Source organism: Oncorhynchus nerka, linkage group LG4 (genome assembly GCF_034236695.1).
Source record: "Oncorhynchus nerka isolate Pitt River linkage group LG4, Oner_Uvic_2.0, whole genome shotgun sequence".
In the NCBI taxonomy this organism is placed as follows: domain Eukaryota; kingdom Metazoa; phylum Chordata; class Actinopteri; order Salmoniformes; family Salmonidae; genus Oncorhynchus; species Oncorhynchus nerka.
Window position 1 is genome coordinate 55,391,334 of NC_088399.1, and position 12,835 is coordinate 55,404,168.

Genomic DNA, 12,835 nt, shown 5'->3' on the forward strand with positions numbered 1-12,835 from the left:
AGTGATTCTCTCGTTAACACAGGTGTGAGTGTTGACGAGGACAAGGCTGGAGATCACTCTATCATGCTGATTGAGTTCTAATAACAGAGTGGAAGCTTCAAAAGGAGGGTGGTGTTTGGAATCATTGTTCTTCCTCTGTCAACCATGGTTATCTGCAAGGGAACACGTGCCGTCATCATTGCTTTGCACAAAAAGGGCTTCACAAGCAAAGATATTGCTGCCAGTAAGATTGCACCTAAATCAATCATTTATCGGATCATCAAGAACTTCAAGGAGAGCGGTTCAACAAACAATGCCTTTTCCAGCATGATGGAGCACCTTGCCATAAGGCAAAAGTGATAACTAAGAGGCCCGGGGGAACAAAACATTGATATTTTGGGTCCATGGCCAGGAAACTCCCCAGACCTTAATCCCATTGAGGATTTAGCTAGTTAAAGACTGATTTGTAATTCATATATACAGAAATAGAATTTCAAAAACAGTACACTACACTTCCTGTGCATCATGTAAATATTCTAAAACCGGTTCATCTCAATATCTAATGCCCTCCATCTGCATTGATCTGAATAACAGGATAGGTATAGTATTTCATCTAATGAGAGACTTAATTTCAACCAGAAGAGAACGTGAAACGCTTTATTGAAAGAAGTTCATTATACAAGTGTTATAAATACATGCATTATAAATATTATAATTGTAATATTATAAATACAAGTTCAATCTGTAATACAGTGCACATCTTTTGTGCATTATAAAAACAGGTGGTGAGAGAGGTGTAAAAGATAGAAAGTGGAGGAGGTAAGAACATAGGAGCAGGGAAGGCAGCATATGACTAATGATCCATAGTGCAACCCAAATATTCTCTCTGTTCATCACAATTACATAATAGTGTGTCTAGTCGGCCCGAAGGTTATCTTAAAAGCGGGTGAGGTGGCGATGATGGGACTGGGGGTTGGCATCCTCTCTCACATCAAAACATATCTGCAGATGAGAGACAGATGGAGAGAGAGAGCATGTTTAAGCCTTGTGTTTTTATTCTAACATTGTCAGTCATCACAATAATCAGGAGGTGAAATGCAAAACTGACCTTGGATTATTATCTCTGGGACTACTGCATCTTGATCTGTATTTCAATGTAAAGCATCTCTTTAATAATACTTCCTGTTGACCTGACCAAGTGCCCTCTATGTAGCCAGTTCAGATGCGGGAGGGGTTCACCGACACAGCTGATATAACCTAGTCCTAGAGGATTTAGGGAGAAGAGAAGAGAGGGATGAAGTGAAGGAGAGAGACTGTTATTGAGAAAATAAGGTAGTTAAAGTGACAGTGTTCTACAGGAATCTGTGTGTGTGGCCTCACATGGTGTCTACGCCACACTAACGGTGAATGTACACTAGATAGCTGTAAATTGCTGTGTGCCGCTTAGGCCGCCCATTGTGACTTGCTTGTGGGCGTGCTGGCAGCATATAACAGCATGTTCGATCGTGTATCAAGAATTCAGTATAGCAAGTTTGTATGAAGGTCTGGTTATTAAATGGGTACATAGTTCAATAGTAATATCCTCTAAAACTCTCTGGTGACAAACAAACTTTGCTGCCCTGTTTCCAATTGTCCACATGGCTGGTTGAACCTATTCAAGTAAGTAAATACATTTTTCAAAAATGTAAAAAGAACGGTATATTATTAGCTAACTAGCTACAGTGCAGGCTAACTCAAATGAGCTGCTAAATGAGCTAGCTAGTTGGCTAGCTATCTAGCCAACTTCACATACTGTATAGATAGCTAGCTAAGTGAATGAAATATCACCATCTACTTTACTTAATGTTAGCTAGCTATCTTGATGTATTTGTCACTGTAAAAAACAGACTCCAAATGCATTTGTAGGTAGCTAGCTAACAGCCATGGAGGAGTATGAAAGGATAGCAGCCCCAACTGTCAGTAAGAGAGTAGGCTATTCTGGATAGGGCAGGTACTTTTGTGTAGTTCCTGTCCCTAGAAGTGAGGATGGAGATAATAGCAACATAATATTCAGTGCGGTGTAATTAGACTATAATGAGGTCTGTTTCTTGTGAGATTTTCTGTCCTCAGATAAAGAAAGCTGTGAAAGCCAGTCTACATATGAAGAGGTCCCAATGAAGAGTAGTGGTTCTCAGTTCTGGTCCTGGGGACTCAAAGAGGTGCACATTTTTGTTTTTGCCTTAGAACTGCACAGCTGATTCAAATGCTCAACTCCTCATCAAGCTTCAAGTGCTATTTATGTATTCATTTGTGATGCTATCCTTGAAATGATCCTGTTATTGTCATGCTACTGTAACAGTACTCTTCTTGCGTTGTGTACAATCAGTCATCGACGCGGAACTCCAACATGTAGCACCAGTCATGTAGATTTATTCTGATAGGAACGGCACAAAATTGCACGTCATGCAATGCACATCTCACCATCCAAATCATCACTTGAGAGTATAAAAATCACTTTTGATGTACAGTGCTTTGCAACCAACAACTTACCGCTGGTTTGGTGCTTGTTCACTGGGACGATTCTAACTGGAACATCCCCCCTCGTAAGCAAGCTACGCAAACCAGCCAATAAGATGCCATGTTGAGTAGGTTGAAGGCAAGACAAACTCAAACCAAAACCCCATTGGCTTAACAATAAAGTGGCAAGGGAAATCACCAATATAACCCTGTTACACTACACATGCACATATGTGTGCATCTTTCAATCCAATGTTATCATGATTTATTATCAGGGATATATTATACTTTACTAATCCACAATGACCTGGTGATGTAAAAGTCTAATAATTACATTATCTTCCATATTCCTACAGATACCTTATAACTGGAGATTCCTTCAAAACGATTGCCTACAGTTAACGTGTAGGGCACTGCAAGGTTGGGTGACCAGGGTCATCTGGGACTGCCTCCTGGAGGAATTCACGAACCAGGAGGGGATCTGCAGCTCACCGCTGTCTGCTGCTCTGCAGGATGTTTCAAGAATGGGGTCCAACAACGCAGCAAGAGAGGCAATCCGTGTGCAGGAGATCTTCACCTCCTACTTCTTCAACCAGGGTGCTGTTCCCTGGCAACACCATAGACTACACTATGCACAACCAAAGACTCTTTTAAGAGCCATTCACATTGCAATAAGAATATTCTTCCATTTATTTAGCTATGTAAACTGCAGTTATTCAATTCCCAGTTTCTCCCCCTTGATTTCTACTTCTTGGGTGAGGGTGCTGTTTAGGTAAGGGTGTGATGTCTGTACAAAACAAAACAGGCTATTTTAAATCACCCATATTGAAACATTTTTGAACAATTAGACACCCTATAACCCACACCTACGCATACATGTATCAATCTGATTGATGGATTGTGTTGTGCAGTAAGCTGGCTCAGGTGTATAACTGTGGCTCCTTCCACCTTCAAAGAATAGGCAAGAGGGCCAACCATGGAGAATAGTAAGACACTTCATTATTTCTATAACTACGCTATATTGTTTGTCCTCGTGTGTCCGTTCATGTTTTTCAGCATAAAGTACTCTGCAGCTCTTGTTATTCCCACTCTCCATCACTCACTGCTGTCATGAAATGGACTCATGCTAGCCACAAGTTCTGACTGAGCTCAATGGTCATGAAATGCATATACAGCGATGAGTTTCTCTAGTTCATACAAACCTATAACGAGGAGCGCCCACAATGTGTTTTGTGCGGGGAAGTGCTTAGTAATGAGTCTCTCATAATGAACAAATTAATAAAAGGACAAGTCCTGACCAAACATCCACAGCATGATGGTAAACCCAGTTCTTTCAGAACAGGGCAGAATGCTTCAGGAAACAGTGCTTCGACAGTGGAAAAGTAAGTCATGGCATTGTTGTCATTTTATAATGGGTGATGGTAAGCAGAAATAAGGTAGTACGAACTTACTCTCATAGTAGTAGATGTGGGTTTCTTTTTCAAACAATCTCCTGACCTTGTACACAGCTAATAGCTAACATTTGCCAAAGTAAGCTAGCTACTGATAGTGCAACCCTAGTAACAGTACAGATGAAAAATGAGCAGGCCTACTGTACATTTTACTGTAGAAACTATTGTTGAAAACTAGTCTAGGTTGGAACTGTTGCTGTTAAAATACAATAATAAGAATAAAATTTAACTGGAATAAACTGATTGAAGCCAGATGCTTTTTGAGGCAAACACACTCACACAGTTCAGGGTTGCTCCTCAACACCAGGAAGCGGTCTCCTGCCTGACTGAGAAAGCAGTAGATGTTCTGGTCCAGTATGGCACCACATACCTATGCGAGTCAGGGTCCTCAACTCTGACATACTTAAAAAACAAGTACAGAAATTGTTTCAAGGCTGAGCACGACCTGTCAAAAACAGCCCAGAACATGCTATCATTAGGACTGTGTTTTTTCTGTGTAATCTGATCAATCAGTTTATTTGTTTTAGGCATAAGGACAATGAAATGTCCTGATATTTATGCATAGTTGCATATTTTCTTGAGCTTGGGTCCCAGGAAAACACAGAATTTCTATTTTGGGTCCTAGGCTGAAAAGGTTTAAGAACCCCTGCCTTACAGAATCATCCTATTGTATTAATCCCCAACATGATACCATTCTAAATAGCTTAGAAACTCTATTACACTATAGAAAATACAAAACAAATACATATTAAACACAGGGTAGATGACTCTTCAAACACAAATTGTGCTGAGACCACATTTTTTAAGTCGATACTGGCAAATGCATTTTTTTATTGTAAAGAAGGATAAATTAGTATATGAGTAATTTCAATATTTTAATGATAAACTTAAATTATTCATACAAATTAAATGTATTAAAACATTATGCATTTTTGTGGAACATTTAGAATAATAATGCATTGTCATAATTTTCATAATTTTCATCAACATACTTGATAATAATAATATGATGTAGCCTATATGTAATTGTATAGCCTATTAGTAAAGTAAAATGAACTTAATCTAGGCCTATCAGCTCAACATTCTCAACACTACACTAATGGAAATTTTGTAGAATGAAAACAGAAAGACCGTAGCCTCAACAATTTCAATGACTGTTGTATTGTCACCAGAATAAAATACAGCAAAATATACTTGTTTAGTCATCATATATCTGTATGGTTAAGAATATAGCTAGAAATGATGTTTAATGTTGGTGAGGTAATATATTTCTAGCAAGCTAGCTGATAGTAGATTTGAGGAGAATTACATTGAACATTTGATCCTATTTAGAAAATGGAATCAGGTTAACAAAACATGTATTTCATAATCCCCCAAAATATATTTTCTGCATTAAAATGGCCTAGAGGAGTGTCCCAGTTTGACAGTAACAGGGTGTCCCAGTTTGACTGTAGGCGATTGGCATACTGGGACACTGTCAAAATGTCACTATTCTAAAAACATGAGAGTAGTAAGAAAACCATTTACAGTCATTTTGATTTACAATTACATCCCATTACAAAATATGTTGTAATGAGACTCTGAATATCCTTTCTTAGTTTTCTTTTATAACCTTCACATTATTTACCTTAGAACCCTATGTCATTTTACTTACCATTATGCCTCTAGAGGACACGTATCATTACATGGGATGCCACGCCTAAAATGATGACGCCATACCCATTGAACCCTTTTGTGTTATCATCACGTACTTTCTCACTAACTATTTCATTCTCGCTGGCACCAAAAGATACAAGAGTTTTGATAGAGGACAGAATGCGGTCGGACCATCAAATAATTGGCATATACATTACTCTTACAGAACTTCTACGTGGGCGAGGATATTGGAAATTTAATCAAAGCCGATTAGATGATAACTTGTTTTTCATTTATAACTGACTTTTCCCGACGTAACATAGGTACAGCAGATCCCCTTGTTGTATGGGACCCTTTTAAATGTGCCTTTTAGAGCCCATGTAATTCAGTACTCATCTATAAAACAAAAGCGATTCAAAAGAGTCCATATCAACAAAGGAAATAGAAGGACTAACAGTACAGATAGAACAGTACAAAACTGACACATTGAGGCACAGAATAAGTCTGAGGAAAAACAAAAAGAAATGGAGGATCTTATTCAAGAAAGATCAAGTCTAATACAGTGCATTTAGAAAGTATTCAGACCCCTTGACTTTTTCCATATTTTGTTACGTTACAGCCTCATTCTAAAATTGATTAAATACGTAAGTATTATTTACGTGAGTATTCAGACCCTTTGCTATGAGACTTGAAATTTAACTCAGGTCTGAATACTTTCTATGAGACTCGAAATTTAGCTGTTTCCATTGATCATCCTCGAGCTTTACGGACAATTTCTGCTTGGTTTTATTTTTTTATTTTACCTTTATTTAACTAGGCAAGTCAGTTAAGAACATATTCTTATTTTCAATGACGGCCTAGGAACAGTGGGTTAACTGCCTGTTCAGGGGCAGAACGACAGATTTGTATCTTGTCAGCTCGGGGGTTTGAACTTGCAACCTTCCGGTTACTAGTCCAACGCTCTAACCACTAGGCTACCCTGCCGCCCCCCTCCCACAGCTGACATGCATTGTCAACTGTGGGACTGTTACGTTCTGACTCTAGTTCTTGTGTTATTTGTTTGTTTTAGTTGGTCAGGACGTGAGTTCGGTGGGCATTCTATGTTTTGTGTTTCTAGGTTGGTTTTCTGTGTTCGGCCTAGTATGGTTCTCAGTCAGAGGCAGGTGTCGTTAGTTGTCTCTGATTGAGAATCATACTTAGCCTGGGATTCACTGTTGTTTTGTGGGTGATTGTTTCCGTGTCTGTGTTTGTTCGCCACATGGTACTGTTTCGGTTTTGTTCACGTTTATTGTTTTGTATTCATTGAGTGTTCAGTTTATGTTTTAAATAAACAACCATGGACCCTTACCACTCCTCATTTTGGTCCGATCCTTGCTACACCTCCTCTTCAGACGAAGAGGAGGAAAACCTTTACAGGGACCTTATATAGACAGGTGTGGGTCTTTCCAAATCATGTCCAATCAATTGAATTGACCACAGGTTGACTCCAATAAAGTTGTAGGAACATCTCAAGGATGATCAATAGAAACAGGATGCAGCTGAGCTCAATTTCAAGTCTTTTTTAAATGTATTTTATTGATTTCCCCTTTATTTAACCAGGTAGGCCAGTTGAGAACAAGTTCTCATTTACAACTGCGACCTGGCCAAGATAAAGCAAAGCAGTGCGACAAAAACAACAACACAGAGGTACACATAGACAAACGTACAGTCAACACAATAGAAACATCTATGTACAGTGTGTGCAAATGTAGAAGAGTAGGGAGGTAAGGCAATAAATAGGCCATAGAGGCGAAATAACTACAATTTAGCATTAAACACTGGAGTGATAGATGTGCAGATGATGATGTGCAAGTAGAGATACTGGGGTGCAAAAGAGAAGAGGATAAGTAACAATATGGAGATGATGGGTGTGGTATTTACAGATGGGCTGTATACAGGTACAGTGATCGGTAAGCTGCTCTGACAGCTGATGCTTAAAGTTAGAGAGGGAGATAAGTCTCCAACTTCAGTGATTTTGCAATTCGTTCCAGTCATTGGCAGCAGAGAACTGTAAGGAAAGGCGGGCAAAGGAGGTGTTGGCTTTGGGGGTGACCAGCGAAATATACCTTCTGGAGCGCGTGCTACGGGTGGGTGTTGCTATCGTGATCAGTGAGCTGAGATAAGGCAGGACTTTACCTAGCAAAGACTTATAGATGACCTGGAGCCAAGGTTTGACCTGGAGCCAAGGAGGTTTGGCGATGAATATGCAGTGAGGGCCAGCCAACGACAGCATACAGGTCGGAGTGGTGGGTAGTATATGGGGCTTTGGTGACAAAATGGATGGCACTGTGATAGACTAAATCCAGTTTGCTGAGTAGAGTGTTGGAGGCTATTTTGTAAATGACATTGCCGAAGTCAAGGATTGGTAGGATGGTCAGTTTTACGAGGGTATGTTTGGCAGGATGTGTGAAGGAGGCTTTGTTTGCGAAATAGGAAGCCGAATCTAGATTTAATTTTGGATTGGATATGCTTAATGCGAGTCTGGAAGGAGAGTTTACAGTCTAACCAGACACCTAGGTATTTGTAGATGTCCACATATTCTAAGTCAGAACCGTCCAGAGTAGTGATGGCAGTTGGAGGCCACGGAAGGAGTGTTGTATGTCATTGAAGCTCGTTTGGAGGTTTGTTAGCACAGTGTCCAAAGAAGGACCAGATGTATACACAATGGTGTCATCTGCGTAGAGGTGGATCAGAGAAATCACCAGCAGCAAGAGCGACATCATTGATATATACAGAGAAAAGAGTCGGCCCAAGAATTGAACCCTGTGGCACCCCCATAGAGACTGCCAGAGGTCTGGACAACAGGCCCTCCGATTTGACACAATGAACTCTATCTGAGAAGTAGTTGGTGAACCAGGCGAGATAGTCATTTGAGAAGCCAAGGATATTGAGTCTGCCGATAAGAATATGGTGATTGACAGAGTCGAAAGCCTTGGCCAGGTCGATGAAGATGGCTGCACAGTACTGTCTTTTATAGATGGCGGTTATGATATCGTTTTGGACGTTGAGCGTGGCTCAGGTGCACCCATGACCAGCTCGGTAACCAGACTGCATTGTGGAGAAGGTACGGTGGGATTCGAAATGGTCGGTGATCTGTTTCTTAACTTGGCTTTTGATGATTTTAGAAAGGCACGGCAGGATGGATATAGGTCTATAACAGTTTGGGTCTAGGGTGTCTCCCCCTTTGAAGAGGGGGATGACCGTGGCAGCTTTCCAATCTTTGGGGATCTCAGATGATACAAAAGAGAGTTGAATAGGCTAGTAAAAATTTCGGCAGATCATTTTAGAAAGAGAGGGTCCAGATTGTCTATCTCAGATGATTTGTAGGGATCCAGATTTTGCAGCTCTTTCAGAACATTAGCTGTCTGGATTTGGGTGAAGGAGAAGGGGGGATATTTCAGTTTGAATTTAATTTTAATTTGCAATTCCTCCAAACTTCTTTGTCATTAGGGGGTGTTGTGTGTAGATTGATGAAGAAAAAAAAATATTTAATATGTTTGACAGTAAGGCTGTAACATAACAAAATGTGGAAAAAGTCAAGGGATCTGAATACTTTCCGAGAGCACTGTATGTCATCACACAGGCAGACTGCCACAGTGAAGGAGGTTTACATGGTGCATCACGTATAATATTATGAGTGTAGCTTACTTCTCTGTGCTCTGGAGAGATCTCAGGTAGTTGGTCAGAAGGCTCTGGAGGTCCTTGGACAGTGTTGTCTCTGTAGCACCTGGAGAGCGATGGAAAGAGAGAGAGCTCTCACCTCTGACCCCCCTCTGGCCCAGGGCTTCCTGCCTAGTATCATGCAATGTAAAGGAAAACAATATCATTACTTATTGACAGAGTGTGCCCTGTTTCTGCTGGTAGCAATCCTCAAACTGGATTCAGAGAAATGTCCTGCTTTGTAGTATGGTTGCCTCCATCTCCACCAGGCTCCAATAAATCAGATGACAAACCTGCAGAGATGAACAAGGAAATTCTACCTGTATTTAGGATTCATGTATTGGTATGCCTATGTTCATGTCTTCTTGTTTTGGTTGGTGTTGGCAGATTGCATCCAATTTAAGGTGCATACACCACCACCTACTGTACTGGAGTGTGAGGCTATTCACAGCCTACCTACTTTAAATTCTTTGTGATACAGTACTGTAAAATTTGGTATTTGGAAAAAATGACCCTGCCAGCAACCCTGCCAGCAAAAATTTGAAATGAAAACACCACTCCATTCCACTACTCCATCCATTTCGATCCAATTGACAACCACAGCTATGAATGCCAAGAAACCTACCTTACTGAAGCACATATTCTTTCCATCACTCTCTATTAAGATCATCAAGGACATCAACCCCCCGAGCCACGGCCTGTTCACCCCGAATATCATCCAGAAGGCGAGCTCAGTACAGGTGCATCAAAGCTGGGACCAAGAGACTGAAAAACAGCTTCTATTTCAGGGCTACCAGACTATTAAATATCCTGCACTTGCCGGCTACCACCCAGTTACTCAACCCTGAACCATAGAGGCTGCTGCCCTGTATACATAGACATGGAATCACTGGCCACTTTAATAATGGAACTCTAGTCACTTTAATAATGTTTACATACTGCTTCACTCATCTCATATGTATATACTGTATTCTATTCTACCGTATTTTAGTCAATTCCACTCCGACATTGCTCTTCCCAATATTTATATGTTTCTTAATTCAATTTTTTAACGTTTAGATTTGTGTGTATTGTTTTGAATTGTTAGATAGTACTGCACTGTTGGAGCTAGGGACACAAGCATTTTGCTACACCCGCAATAACATCTTCTAAATATGTGTATGTGACCAAAACAACTTGATTTGATTAGTCTCTGCCTACTCAAAGGAAACCTCTCTTCCCATCGTCCTCTACCACCACCCTGTACCCATATTCCTCTACCACTCTCTTCACTGCTTCAGAATATGACACTTTCTGTACTACTCTGACCCTAGCAACCTCAACCTGCTTTTCACTCACCGGACACCTCTGATCTCCAGCCCCATGGGTACTCCCACAACTAACTTTCTCCACTGAAACTACACATTCCTTCGTCTCATGTCCTCCTGCACACTTCTCACATCTAGGACTCTCCCTCCTACATAGTGCTGCAACATTCCCATAAACTTGACACCTAAAACACCAAAGCATTTTTATGAACATTTGGGGGTGCTAATGTGAAACACGGCCTTTAAACTTTGAACATATTCTGTCATACTGAACTCAGCCAAGGCAAATGCATTCAACTAACACCCCATGGCGTTGATTAACCAATGGTGTGTTATAGAACCCACCCGCATAGGTTTGCTTGATAACCCCTCATTATCATATAGGATGCTTAATAAGTGACAACAAACAGCAAATATATTAAGATAACTTTATCTCATAACTCAACTATATGTTCCATTTAATAGATCTGCTTTCAATCTTCCCATGTACTGTATCTTACAAGCAGAATAAACCTCTTCAGAATGGCACGGCCCCCAAAGTTTTACATTTATTCTCGGTAATACCACTTACCGCACCGAAGACATTCTTTAATAACGGACTTTATATGGGCAAATGAAACTCAAAGAATAGAAAGGAAAGTTTTACATCTTCCTAAGACTGAGGGTGGTTAGAACCTTCCAGACTTGGAATTGTATCAGCTTGCCACCTAGGGCTCTTACTTGCAACATATAAGTTAAATGCACTAAAGTGGAACAATGGGTACATATTGAAGATGTGCATGCTCATCCCCAGAATTTTTTCACGTGTCTATTTTCAAAGGATAAAGCTAAGGACATGAACAACTTCATAGCATTGGAGGTTCCTCAGAGGAGGAAGGGGAGGACCATCCTCCTCAGTGAATATAATACAATTCTAAATAGTGAGACATTCAAATGTATCCTTTTTAGATAAAACTATACCAAATATATTGATGTCACTAAAAAAATGATTAAAACACACTGTTTTACAGCTAGCTATCACTGTGGTGCATAAAATGTGGTGAGTAGTTGACTCAAAGAGAGAGAAAGACAATAGTTGAGCAGTTTTGAACAAATTAGTTTATTCCTAATTAGAGAGAGCGCCAGCTAGCTATATTTGGTTGTATTTAAAAAAAAAAACTTTCACTTCAAATCAAATCAAACTTTATTTGTCACATGCGCCAAATACAAAAAGTGTAGACTTTACCGTGAAATGCTTACTTACAAGCCCTTAACCAACAGTGCAGTTCAAGAAGAGTTAAAATATTTACCAAGTAGAATAAAATTAAAAGTAAAAATAAAAAGTAACACAATAAGAATAACAATAATGAGGCTATAAACAGAGGGTACCAATACCAAGTCAGCGTGCGGGGGTACAGGTTAGTTGAGGTAATTTGTACATGTCGGTGGGGGTGAAGTGACTATGCATAGATAATCACTTAGCTAGTGAACGCAGCTAGCTAGTTTAGCGTACTCAAACACCCAGCTCAAACAGTTAGGGATGCTATGCTAGCTAGCTTACTATGGCTATACAACACTGGAAATCTTCCAAGTCAAGGTAAGCTTTTGGTTTTATTAATTTATTGCCACTGGGGCCCACCGGTGTAACTGCTAAACTGCTTTCTGACTGTACACTGTACTGCATGATTGTAGCTAGCGGGTTCACTAACGCGTTAGTTCTAGTAGCTATGCTTACTATGACATGACAATGATGTATGCTGTGTGTAGCGGTCATGTTATGAAAGTTTGACATGAAAGATTTTTTCGCCTGGTCACAGACAATTGATGTGTTGTGCACTGAAGTCCACAAGCGAAGGAAAAAGGTGAGAGGAGGAGAGCGCGTATATACAACGAGTATACAACAAGTATATACAATGAGCAAAGTGATCATGCTGTTTTATGTGGCTGCTATGAAAATGAACTGCGTTTGCGTGTGATCAGGGGTGTATTCATCCCGCCAATTCTGTTGAGAAACGTTTCTTAAATAGAATTAAACGGAACGAAACGGGGATAAAAAATACATACATTTGTCCAATAGAAATTCATATTTCCAACTGTTGGACTAATGATTACTCCCTAAATCAGCTACATGCAGGCAAGAGTGTGCAAGGCGGTACTGAAAGTGTCACTGTCTGTCACCTTGATTACTCAAAATTCTCTACATTATAAACTTTAATTTCATAGGCTAGGTTTTAGCAACCTCATGATGGGTACAGGGAAAAGTAGCCTAAACATATCAATATTAAATTG